General features: G+C 49.0%; 1 protein-coding gene and 1 long non-coding RNA gene across 3 annotated transcripts in view; one reads left to right on the top strand and one right to left on the bottom strand.

Moving 5' to 3' along the window:
- LOC138566955 (serine/threonine-protein kinase MRCK alpha-like) overlaps positions 1 to 12,220 on the top strand; it is a 2,642,347-nt gene that overhangs the window by 1,848,515 nt on the left and 781,612 nt on the right. The window lies entirely within an intron of this gene.
- The window catches only part of LOC138566956 (uncharacterized), a 120,991-nt gene that overhangs the window by 10,477 nt on the left and 98,294 nt on the right, over positions 1 to 12,220 (bottom strand). The window lies entirely within an intron of this gene.

The raw sequence follows: 12,220 nt of genomic DNA, 5'->3' as shown, positions 1-12,220 counted from the left end.
CCATGGTGATCTGTGAGGGGAGTACTCACTACACCCCAGCCTCCCCGCCGGTGGTGATAGTGAATCCATACCTTTCCAGGACTGAGTGGAGCCCTTGTTGGAGCCATTGCAGGGGAGCATCCTGAGGTGGGTCTGGGGACCCAGCGTGGGTATCTGCGAGAGGCAGGGTGCACTGCCCCCCGTACCCCCAGAGAAGTCTTTCCAACGGTAAATACTACCTAGAGGACCCTCCCGCGATGCCTCATGAGCTGGAAGACATTTTTCCAGAAATAACTTTTTGCCACGCCCCCCTGCCCTCCTCGAGAGACAGCAACCACCCCACTACTATAATGGCGGGCGATGATATGTCAATGAAGCAGGACATGGCAGTCCTGTTAGAGAAAATAAGGGGCTTCCGTGCTGACATCGGTCACGGGCTGGATGACCTCGATACGAACGTTGACTGCATGGATGACAGACTCCAGTGGCTGGAAGCTAACCAGACCTCGGTGGAGATTCTGGGAACTCAAATGGACATGCGCATCTCAGATTTGAAGGGACGGGATGAGGAAGTAAAGATGAGGATGGATGACTTTAAAAACCGAGAGGCGCGTTAGAACCTCAGATATTTTGGCTTCCCGGAGAGAGAGGGGGGGGGGGGGAACTCACATGGACGTTATCGGGGCAATAAATTAAGTTATCAATAAGATTTTCAATGAGAACACTACAGAGCCCACCATTGATGTGGCACAGAGGGCAGGAGAGGGCGCGAGGGGCCCACGCTCAATACTGACCAGATTTCACTACTACTCTAAAAAAAAGTCTAAAATTCTGGACAGGGCCAGGAAAGTGGGCCCAGTCGAGTGGGGAGGCGGAAATAACCATTAAAGGCCTCTCAGCATTTACACTGGCCAAACGCCGCCCATGTGCCCCCCCCTAACCAAATGGCTTAACACCAAAGGAGTGAGGTATAGATGGAGTTTCCCCTTCTCTCTGGCATTTGAATACGAGGGAGCCAAATACAAAATGAGCACAGAGGATGGTATCAGCAGGATCTCCCAGGAACTGATCGGAGAGGATGCTCCAGGGTCCCGGCCCGACCAACAGATGAGGCGCAAGGGGCCGGTTCAAGAAAGGGAGGGCCCAGAGACAGACGTTGAGTGCAGGGCTTTCACAAGTTCAAGAAAGTGAATCCACCGTCTCCCGCACAGACCTGACCTGTGGGGCTCGAGTATTTTCAAAACTTTAAGATTCCAAGGAGTGGTTTAGCATCAAATATCCACTCCAATATCCAATGTGAGCATATTCTTCATTATTGGCAAATGGGACGAAACCGCATGGGGCATCGCGGAATTGGAGGGAGTCGACAATCTCACCTAGACAGCACACGAGGAGGCCCAGCTGTGGGAGGTCTGGAGGTGGGGGGGGCGATCTTAATTGGACAAGTGACATAAGAGGGATGGAGGGCTAGGGGGGCCCAGAGAGGAGACTTTGGTAGAGTAGTGAGTGGTCTGGTTCAGTTATGCAGTGGGTAGCATTACAGGGCCAGATACTGTTGGGTGGGGGGCATTGTTATGGGTGGTGTTCTTGTGGGAGGGGGTACAAAGAAGTTTGTTGTAAGGCACTTGGCAGGACGACGTGGGGAAGGGGTAACAAGGTGAATACTTTCACACCTACGGGCGCGAGTATCGATAGGTACCCCAGATGAGGTACTTTTAGGCTTTGGAAGGGACCACATGGCTTAGCTAGATGCCTCCCTTAGCATGGGCTCTCTGAATACGAGGGGCCTGAACCATCCGTATAAAGGTTCCCTAACAATTTTTGATTTCAACTGGACCTTATGTTTTTGCAAGATACCCACTGGCAGAAAGATAGAGAACCGTCATTATAGGCGAGGTTGGTAAAATCTATTGGGCATCAGGTCCATTCAAAAAGAAGGGGGTGGCCATTGTGGTGGCAAGTAAGTTGGGCTTGCTAGTAGACAGTGAACTAAAAGTCCCTGGGAGCGCTTCATTTTTATTAAGGGAGCGACAAAAGGGAATAGTCACAGTAGGGTCGGTATATTGTCCGAACGATGCCCAAGACTTATTTTGGGACTCCGTAAAGGGGAAACTCCAGTTATTTGTTGAGGGAATGCTTGTGGTGGGGGATGACTTTCATATGGGCCTGGACCTAGTGGCGGATCGGAAGAGATTTATACCCCTTATGGTGCCCCAGGCCCAGTTGAGGCGATCCCAGCATTTTCAGCGCATCAATGAAAAACTGGGGGTGGCGGATTCCCTAGACCGAGTGGATGGGGTAGACCCCTCAGTTCACATATTACTCACTTGTTCTCGACTCGTATTCAAGAATAGACTACATTCTCTTAGAGGCCAGTCTGAAAAGTAAGGTTACGAACTCAACCACACAACACGTACCATGGTCAGGCCACTACTTAGTGAGGGTTCAGATTGGGGGCTGGGTGAATGGGGGAAGCAGGTCAGTGGATATGCAATGATCTTTTACTGAAAGACAGGGAGCTGGCTCAGGGACTTTTAAAGACCATAAAAGAATACTTCCAATTTAATGCTAATTGGGAGGTGGGGGTGCCGGGTGTGTGGGAGGCCTTTAAGGCCACGATTAAGGGGGAACTGATAGAATGGGCACACGGAGGAAGAGGGACGGGCAACACAAGAGGTAGAATTAAGGAGCAAATTTGAGGCTTTGAGACCCGGTGGGAGGCTGAATACACGGTTGTCTCCAGGGTTATCGGAGAAGCTTAAATACAAAGCCCAATTGAAGTCCTTAAACCAGACGGAAAGAAAATGTATCTTCCTCAAACCAAAATACATGGAAAGTTGGGAGGGGGGGGGGAACGGGCAGACAAGATCCTGGCCTGGAGGTTTACAGGATCAAAGGAAGGCAAGAAGGGTGGCGGCTATATGATTAGAGAGGGGTAATATGGTCTATAACGACAGCCTCATAGCGGAGGAATTCCGTAAATAATATGAACTCCTGTGCTCAACTCAATATCGGGATACAGATCTCATATTGATCGGCTTCTAGATCGCTTGCTCATCCTGAGTATATCGTTAGAGAAGGCGGCTGAGTTAGATGCCCCAGTGACAGAGGAGGATGTAATCCGAAGCATAGGGAAAATTAAAGTGGGTACATCTCTGGGTGACAATGGCTTTACGGTGTGCTTTTTTAAGACTTTCCATACTTTCATGTGTTATCCATTTTCGTACCGATGTACAACGCATCTAACACCAAAAGGTAACCTGGTGCTACAAGACTATTAAAGCACCTTCAATGGCCCAAAACGGAAAATCAGAAGAGCAAGGTTTTTTTTTCATAACATTTTATTAGTTCTACAGATTCATTACATCAACAACAGCATTTGATCACTGAATTACATCATTCAGAACCAGCATATCATAATTAGTACAGGGGTTTTGCTCTGTGGTGGCCATGTTCGGATGTCCAAGGATTTGATAGGGCTTGGCAGGTTGAGTCATCCTTCTGGGGGGAATGGGTGGGACTGTGATATGCAGTGCAGTCTATAGAGGGGGCTGCTTTGTAGCCACCTGGTGAGTGGTGGTCTTCTAGTCAGAGCTGGGCATCTGGATGCGTAGTCCATAAATGGGTCCCAGGTGTTCCTGCGTCTGGTAAGCGTATTGTCCCGGATTGCGGTTACCCTTTCCGCTACTACGATGTCCCAGCATTTGGACCACCATAATGCTATAGATGGGCCGTCTTTGTGTTTCCACAGGCGGGCCATGGCAATTTTCGTTGCCAGGAGTAGGTGCGTACACAATCGGGGTATGTGGCCTGATATCGGTAATGTCCCTCCCCCTGTTTCCCCCAGGAGAACAATCCCCGGGTCCCATGGAATGGCGAGTCCCGTAATATCCATAATGTGCTTAAGTATCTTCCTCCAATACGCCTCTGCCTTTGTCCATGTCATGTGAAACAATGATCCGGTGGCGGGGCATCCTCGCCAGCAGTGGTCCGAGAGGTGTGGATGAGCCTTGTTAATTTGTACCGGGGTCACATAATATCTATAGCATAGCTTATAGCCCCCCTCCCTATTTGTAATGCATTGCGAGCTTTTATGCAGCCTCGCCCATATTTTTGCCCATTCTTCCACTTCTATTTCCCTACCCAGATCCCTCTCCCATTCAGTCATATACCTTTATTTTTTGGAGGGGTCCACCCTGTCCAGGAGACGGTATAGTGTTGAGATTCTACTCCTTTTCATGGGGGCCGTGAGAGTGCTCTCCAGAGCCGTAAGTTCTCTTGAGCATTTCTCGCGCACCGCTCTATTAGACAGCCAGTGCCTTATCTGTGAGTAATGAAATCTTTCCCTTTCCCCTACTCCAAATTTCTCTTTGCATCTTTCGAATAGGATGGGTTGGCCTTCCTCCAGGAAATTGCTCGTTTTAAGTAATCCCCCCTCCCTCCAAGCTTGGAAGTTATTGGGGCTACAGCCCGGTGAGAACTCTGGGTTATTCCAGATGGGTGATAGAGGGCCTAGCGTTCCCCGGCCGCCCCACCTTCGAGCCGCTGCTTTCCATCATCGGGCTGTCGTGATTGTAGCTGTTAGAGGGCCCCTGTTAACTTGTCCTTTCCTCTCTGGCAGATGTGGAAGGTCCGCGGGGTTGCCCACGCACCAGGATTCCTCAATCTGCTTCCATTTCGGAGGATCAACCACTTGAAACCATGTGAACGCATGTGATAGTTGTGCTGCTAGGGTGTTACCTGGCTATGTCTGGGACCCCCAGCCCCCCCAAACCCTTGTCCCGTAACATTATTCGCTTGCTGATGAGTGCTCCCCCCCCCCCCAAAAGACAAATCCCTGCATTTTCTTTTGCATGTCTACCAGTACCGATCCTGGGATACGGGTCGGGACTGCAGCGCATGTGTATAACCACCTAGGAATAATGTTCATTTTTATGGCCGAGATGCGGCCGAACCAGGAGATGTCTTTAGGGGGCCATGATTTCAGATCGTTCTTAAGATTGGTAATTAGGTGTGGGAAATTTTCGATGTATAGACGGGTAGGGCCCTTAGTGATTCTCACGCCTAGGTAGTCTATTGCCTTTTCATGCCCATGGAATAGGCATTAGTGGGCGGAGGGCTTCTCTTTCCCGTTTAGGGATATTAATCGCTAAGGCTGTTGATTTATCTAGATTAACTGTAAATCCTGATAACAGTCCGAAGTCACTTATTTCTTTCCATAAGGCGTCGAGAGACACTGCCAGATTCGATGCTGTTATCAGAACATCGTCAGCGTATAACGCAATTTTATATTCATTGCCCCCAATTTGGACCCCCCTGATCATGGTATTTTGGCTGATTTTAGCTGCAAAAGGCTCCATAGATGGGGCAAAAATTAATGGGGATAGTGGGCATCCCTGCCTGGTTCCCCTCAGTATCTGTATTGCTTCCGACCTCGCGCCATTAACCCTTAACTGTGTCAAGGGAATTTTATAGTTGGCCATGACCCATTTGGTGAAGTTTGGGCCAAATCCAAAGTGCTTCAGGGTCGCCCGTATATACCCCCAGTCTATCATGTCGAATGCTTTGTGAGCATCCAATGAGATCACTGCCATTCCGACCCCAGACCTGTGGGCATGTTCAACAATGTCTATTGTTCTGCGGATATTGTCATTTGCCCCTCTTCCAGTGATAAACCCAGTCTGGTCGCAGTCGATTAGGCCCGGCAGAGCCGTGTTTAGCCTGCCCGCCAGTACTTTAGCAAAAATCTTACCGTCATTGTTCATAAGAGTGATTGGGAGCAAGGTTTTTAATGAACGTCCAAATTGCAGAAGAGCCACAGTGGACCGCAGTGCAATAGGCAGAGCATTCCACAACTTGGCAGCCATCACAGAAAATGAGCGGCCACCAATACGGACAAACCGAAATCTAGGCACAGAAATAAGAAATCTGTGCGCAGAATGCAGAGGGCGGCAGGGTACATAAGGCCAAAACATATGCTGCAGGTACTCCGGCTCCACAGCATGGAAGGCCCCATGTACAAGACATCGAGATTTGAAATGCACACGCTTGGCCACAGGGGGCCAATGAACATCACTAAGAATTGGGGAGATATGATCCCTGAATGGTGTGCCGGTGGCTAGCCGCGCAGCAGAATTTTGCAAAATTATCAAGCATTGTACCCAGAGGCATTGCTAGAAGGGGTGTGGGGGGGCTGAGGCGGCTAAAGCCCTGGGCCTTTTGGTTCTAGCCCCAGATAATAGCTCAGGAGCTACAACCAAAAGGCTATAGATAGCCCCGTGTCCTACCAGTCCCGACATTAGCTTAGCTCTTGATCTTTTCAAGACCTAGCAACACCCCTGGTTGTACCAGATAAGCTGGTTGCGCCAGGTACAAGGAGTTACAGTAGACAATGCGACTAAGAACTAAGGCTGCAACCACCGGGGCACGAAGATGTCAGGGAATAAACTGCAGCTCCTTTCTCAGAATCTTCAGCTGGAAATAGCCCGCCTGACACACTGAGCTGATCTGGGTGGACATGAAAAGGGAGGCAAAATATTGAACACCAAGATTTTTAACAACTGCTACCGTGGCACCCTTCATGAATACAATGTTTAACCAGGCATTAGAGACCAGAGCGCTCCAGGACTCTCTGCTAGGTGTGCTCATAGTAGTTATCCCCAAAGAGGGAAAAGATCCGGCCCTGTGTCAATCTTACCACCCGATCTTTCTTCAATACGGATGTAAAAATCCACCTGTTGGGAAACAGACTCGAATGAGTGCTGCCAATGCTAGTGCATGTGGACCAGGTTGGGTTTATCTCTGGGCATCAAGGGCCAGACAATATTAGGAAAACGATCGATCTAATGCACCATACCCAGGAGCCTCGATTTAGACACATTCCTGGCATCCATTGATTCTGAAAAGGCATTTGATCAGTTGGAGTGGTGCTATATGGGGAAGGTGCTGCAAAAAATGGGGTTGGAAAACCATTTTAGGTTGTGGATTTCGACCATGTACATTTGCCCCACGGGCAGGGTATCAGTGAATGGGAAACTATCAACGGCCTTCCACTTAACGGGAAGTGCTAGGCAGAGATGTCCCATCTCCCCCCCTACTATATGACCTGACTGTGGAACCATTGGCAATCGCAATCACAGGGAATCCAGGGATCAAGGGGATCCAATGTGGAGAGGTACATTTTAAATTGTCCCTGTTTGCGGATGACATATTGAGCCATCTGATCGATATCCACCATTACCTTCCCACGCTTCTCGCACAGATGGACTTCTTCAGTCACTTCTCGGGCTTAAAGATAAATGTGGCGAAATCCAGCGTCCTGCCGCTCTGACTTGTGAATTCTAGCGCCCTAAAATTGAAGTCCATCAGAGGGATGAGAGTTGAAACCGATATAATTACCTACCTGGGAATCTCATTACAGAGGGACCTGCGCTGGTTGTCCGATGTCAACTATACTCCCTTGATCGAGGCAAATGGATCCGACCCCTCTGGTTGGGCTCCCCTTACTCTCACTGTACTGGAGAATGAGCTCAGTCAAAAGGAACATCCTGCCGCGTCTGTTGTATCGGTTTACTTCCCTAACAGCGTCACTTTGTCCTTGTTTAAGAAACTAAAGGCCATGATATGATATATCTTGTCCTTGGCCTTAAGCCCAGGGATGGTATCTCTCAAGGACTGAAATCTCTGCACTGGCTCCCAGTGGCGGCGAGGATGAAGTTCAAAACCCTCTGCCTTGTCCAGAAGGCCTTCTGGGGCCTGGGACCTCAATAACTTGAAATCTCTCTTCCTAAATATCTTCCTTCCCGAGCTCTTCGCTCATCTGCCTCCAACTCCCTCACGGTCAGTCGCTTCTCCAAACAGCGAGTTGGTGGTAGATCTTTCTTCTGCTGGGGTCTCCCTCTGGTACAGCCTCCCTGCCTCTCTGAAACTTGAGGAGAACCATCTCCGGTTCTTGAAGCACCTCAAGACCTTGCTCTTTGCTTCTGCTTTCTCTCCTCCTCTCCGCTGCTGATCTCCTGGCTGAATTTGAAACTGAGCTGGTTACCTGGCTACCCTCTGATCTCATGCCCAGGACCCCTCCCCACCAGTTGCACACCTGCACTGCCCCCACCCCTGGCAATCCTTGCACTCGGACTGTTTCTGTATACCTACAGCCCCTACTAGCACCTGACCCCTGATGTCCGCACTTTCCCTTGCCACCAGCTGACCGCACTTTTATTTATTGTCTTTATTTCACTGTTATCCTATGTACTGCACTGCCCCCTTCCCTTGCCCCCCCGCACTTTTCCCCTTCCCCTCTCCACTGCACTTGCATGATCTCAATGTCACCTGGCCTAGTAGGATCGTTGTCAGTCTTCACACGATTTCCCCTAACTCGCCTTGTTGAACCTTGGAATACTTGTGTATAGGTGTGTTATAAATGCCATATCATATCATAAATGCCATGGTGTCCAAATTAGGAAGGGGATACTATCTAAGCTATATAGGGTGCTGGTGATGGCGGACACATCAGGGAGACACAACTACAAATGGTATTGGGCCTTGCAGACTGGGAGGGAAATCCCTGAAGACACTTGTGAGAAAGTCTACCGGGTTATGTTTCATGGCAACCTCTTCACTGCAGGGATGGGGCACAATTTTTTAAAATTCTCCACAGCTGGCATTTGGCTCCCCTGAAACACACAAAAATGTACGAGGGTGTATCGCCTCTCCGCCCCAGGGCCTGTGGTCAACCTGGATCTTTGTTTCATTTGTGGTGGGCATGCCCAAGAATTCAAGTGTACTGGTCTGAAGTCCTTGGTTGGATTAAAGAAGTGATGGGGTGTTGCTCTCAGCTTGGATCCCATACAAATATTGCTGGGTATCCCAGGGGAGAACAGGGGGAGTATCGATTCCCCAGAATGTGGGAGGCCATGCTGAGAACGGGGAGATTGGCGATATCCAAAACTGGAAAACCACGACAATACTAACAGAAGCGGAATGGATGAATATGTTGTGGGAAATATTCATTATGGAAAACTGACAGCAATGGTTAATGATTGTGTGGGGACACTTCATCAAGACTGGGGTATGTTCTGAAATGGGGAGGTAGCAAACCTAGCCTTTAGGCCTGAGTCCCGCCTCTACTTGTAGTGTACGCTTTGCAGTAGCACAGGCCCCCACAAGGCTAGAGCCAGGGGCACTGCAGCCCTCCTTACGGGGTTGGCCCGTTAAAAGGTACCCGATTTATAAATTGGTCCTCAGTAAACTTTCTGAAGGTGTAAGGCGTACCTGTTTTGGGGTGATGTAATTGTTCAATCCCGACTGTTTGAGGTGCTTACCCAGATGACCTGCAGTGCATAAGTTCTAGGAGATGGGGCAGTGGTCGAATGGGGGGTGAAAAGTTGAGGTGTCTTGGGAATTTTCTTATTGATGTATGTACTTGTTAAGGAAAATGTTAATAAAAAAATCAGTTTTAAAAATAAATTGTGCAAAACAGGACAAATACCTCGGGTATCCCACAATCTCATGTGCTTCCAACACTAAATCCGTTTAGGTCGCTGGCCAGCTGTAAATGGTTTGGCTTTACTTGCCTTCCCTGTCTCCCCACTTCCTCTTGCCCTCCCCCAATTTCTCTTATCCTCCCTGCGACAAACAATGCTGGAAACTGCAATGCGGTAAAACAAATAAAATTATTTTTTCAGCAATCAGCTTGATGGGTACAACTCCACAAAATTAACTCAAAAAGTCCTTAAAGTCAGGGAAGTTGTCTCTCCTTGATGGAAGTAAGGATGTCTTCTTCCTCCTGGGTTCAATGGACTAAGGCTTCTAATAAGACTAGGGGTATTTTCTTTCCTCGTTCGAAACGTGAGTCTCCTACAAGAATAAGAGACAGAATGTCCCCAAGTAACATATCGGCGGGTCTTTATAGGAATGGCTTGTGCCGCTGACCAATCATGGTCCTTGTTGCTACAGGGTTGAAATACTGTAGCCCTGCCCCCTTACCGACCCAAGGTTTCCCATAGCCGCCATAGCCCATTGCTGCTGCCACTGTGATGTCGAGAAACCCAGTCCCCTATCCCTCCGTTGCAACACCCACCCGGCGGCTGTGGGGGCGCGACGGTCCTCGCACCGAGCATGGAGGATGGTCTCCGATCCAGGTGCTTGCCGCGACTCTTGGTAAGTGCGGTCTTTCACCACTTCGGGCCCGAAGCAGGCCAAGTCCGATCCCCTTCTTTGGTACTCGAGTTTGTGTGTGTTTGTCCTCTTAGGGCTCAGTGCCTCCATCCGTCCCCGGACTGGAAATGCTGCCACGCCAAACCGTGGCTGGCTGCCTTCCTCGCTTTGTTGCTCCGTTCTCCCAGCTGAGTTGTTTACTGCCATCCTCAACATTTGTAAAACCCCTTTGGCCGGTTGTCACCTCATTCCGATGAAGGTGTACCCTGTCACACTCCCCCATCCATTTTTTGACAGCACTCAAAGTGGTTCTTACTGTGTGCTTTGCAAATAACCTAAAATTTTATATACTTGAGAGGGTTTTTTTTCCAGGCGGTTTCAACTTCTTTGGCCTTACGACCTGTTTAAGTTTTTGGTATGCAAGTGTGAAAGTGTTCGGAGGAGCCACTACCCCACCTCTGGTTATGTATATGATCATTGTTTTCATGATATGATATTTTATTTGTATCGCGCTCATACACAAGTGTTTCAGAGCGCGACAAGGCAAGTGAGGAGGAGAGGGGAGAACAAAAAAACGATCTTACTAGGCCCAGTGGCATTGAGAACGTTCAAGGGATAGGGGAAAACGAGCATGGAAGGGGGAGAGTGGGAGGTGCAGAGCAGAAGAGAACAGATACATAATAAATAAATACAAATAAATAGATAATGGAGGCAGTAAAGAGTGGTAGTGCAGACAGCAAGTGGCAAGTGCTGTGTTACCGGCAGCAGAACTGGGTAAGTCTGATAGGTGCAGAAAAAGAATAAAATGGGTGGGGGGGACAGTATGGGTACAGTTACAGTCCCCAAGTGCAAGGGGTGGACAGGAGGCAGTGGGTGGCAGGGTGAGCAGGTACCTGGGCCCAGGGAAACAGAGCGTGGCCAGGTGCACAGTGCCAAGAGAGAGCAGATCAGCAGGGCTGAGGGGGAGCAAAGGCAGAAGCAAAGAGGAAGGTCTTGAGGTGCTTCCGGAACCTGAGGTGGTTCTCAATTTTTAGAGTGGCAGGGAGGCTGTTCCAGAGGGAGACCCCAGCCGAAGACAGAGCTCTACCACCAGCTCGTTTCTTTGGAAAACAACTGACCTTGGGGGAGTTAGAGGAAGAACGAGCGAAGAGCTCGAGAGGGGAGGTATTTGTGGAGGGATAGCTGAAGGTATTTTGGACCCTGCCCCTAGAAAGCCTTGTGGACAATGCAGAGGGTTTTGAATATAATCCTTGCATCCACTGGGAGCCAATAAAGAGATTTCAGAGCTGAACAGATACAATCCCAGGGCTTGAGGCCAAGGACAAGTCTCGCAGTCCTGTTCTGGATTAGTTGCAGAGGGCGGAGAGTAGATGCAGGTAGATTGAGAAAGAGGCTGTTACAATAGTCCAACCTAGAGAGAACCAGAGCTTGGGAGACATTGAGCATCTGGGGAAAGGTGAGGAAAGGCACAGTACCTCTAAGGAGGTGCAGTAAGAAGTTTGACTTTTTAGTGACTTCAGAGATGTGGGCAGAGAAGGAAAGTGTGGAGTCAAAGATAACCCAAAGGTTTTTAGCCTCGCAGGTGGGGGTAGGAGGAGGGCCAAGAGAGGCCGGCCAGAGAGTTAGGGGGTAAGGTTTCACACAAATAAACTGCACTACAAGTTATTTCAATTCCAATTCCTTGATTTATAGTTCAGAAAATTACATCAAATCTCCCAAAGGAGTGCCCTATTGCATGACACATGTTTAGGCTTCACAAGAGCCTTTTCCAAATCGGGGCATGTATTCCATTCACATATGTCGCATTAGTGTTCATTCGCTGATGAATTGGGTCTCGGTTCCTTAATGGTCATGGGTTGGAATCCCACCTCAAAAGTCTATGCTCGTTTCTCTGTGTGTCGGCTTTCCTAATGAAAAAACCTACAGTCTACCCTTTAGCCAAAGGGGTCCACTGTGGCATCTTTCTCTGCTTTGGAAGACTAATGAAAGGGAGTTGACCATAACGGTGAAACACCAGAGACCTCCCAGACCCAAATACAAGTGAAAGCAAACATTTTACTATTGCACACACAGATAGTATTATTCT

The sequence above is a fragment of the Ambystoma mexicanum genome, chromosome 2p (genome assembly GCF_040938575.1).
Source record: "Ambystoma mexicanum isolate Mex_15411 chromosome 2p, UKY_AmexF1_1, whole genome shotgun sequence".
In the NCBI taxonomy this organism is placed as follows: Eukaryota; Metazoa; Chordata; class Amphibia; order Caudata; family Ambystomatidae; genus Ambystoma; species Ambystoma mexicanum.
Note: the sequence above shows the minus strand (reverse complement) of the source record. Positions and strands in the feature narration are given on the sequence as shown.